This window comes from Camelina sativa, chromosome 7 (genome assembly GCF_000633955.1).
Source record: "Camelina sativa cultivar DH55 chromosome 7, Cs, whole genome shotgun sequence".
NCBI classification, from domain to species: domain Eukaryota; kingdom Viridiplantae; phylum Streptophyta; class Magnoliopsida; order Brassicales; family Brassicaceae; genus Camelina; species Camelina sativa.
The window spans coordinates 17,235,478-17,236,739 of NC_025691.1; positions in this window are offsets into that span (position 1 = coordinate 17,235,478).

Below are 1,262 nucleotides of genomic sequence, written 5' to 3' on the forward strand. Positions count from 1 at the left end.
TAGATATTAAAAAGAAAAGGTAAATAAAACATGCGAAGGGTCTATGTATCCCTAATGTAGTTTTCAGCTGACCTTGCAAAGAAATGATTAATAAAATTTGTCGTAGGTTCATATCATGACGCTAATGTATATAAATGTATACAAAGAATACTTTTCAAGTGGTTGATGAGTTTAGGTTAAAAGAAGTATATGAAAACCAGTTAGCAAAAAGAAAAGTATGTGAAAACCGCAGCAAGTGAGGATGGTCTGGTCTGTGCCAAAATCAAAATCGATTATTTGAGATATTAATCAGCGTATAAGTTAAATTTTGGTTGGTGTTACTTTTAGTAAGTAAGTACAATTTGTCATAGTGTGCATAGATGTTATTAACCATCTAGAACATGTTACATCAACCGGAAGGTTCCATGCTTAATAAGGCAAAGCAGTTGATAGCCTCCGCCAAAACTAAAAATTAGGTGTAAAAAATATTAAATTTTTGTTAGTTGATATCATATTATATACATATACATATATATATATATTTTTTTTTTTGGGCAAAAATCTTAATTCAAGTTTTCGTGAATTTTCGGTTTTAGGTTAAAAATATCAGAAGATAAATTTTATAGTACGTGGTTATATACGGAGTAAAAGTTGTCGTAAATATGTCAGAAATTAGCATACCAAATAATTAGTTTCATTTTGTAAGGTAATACTTTATTCAACCAAAAAAATTTACAATCAATGGTTTTTCTTTCAAACAAAAATTTACAATCAATGTTGCAAAAACTCACAACTCATAATAGAAGGAACAGTGACAAAATAGGCCAGAGCCGTATGCTAAACCAGAAAATTAAAGAGGTGATCATTGAGCCACTAACACATGCGAGCAAACAACACGAGATTTACTGCCTTACTGGTTTGGAGGTAGCCGTGCCGTCGCTTAAACATTCCAAACGAGTTCTTGTCCTCAAATAGAATACGAAGACTATATTGTAACAAATTTTACGGATTTGTAATCACCCTAAATGGATATTTCTAACCGTTACTATGTCAAAACTTTTAGTAATGTATAGTAATTAATATCATCATTAATATATAATTTTGAAGGGGGAGATTATAGTATATTGAAATGTCACTTTTATAAGTTCACCTATATACAGTAAAACCTCTATAAATTAATAATGTTGGGACTAAGATATTTTATTAATTTATAGTGATATTAATTTATCTATAAATTAATAATTATTATTTTATAGTGTAAATTAATAATTATTATTTTATAG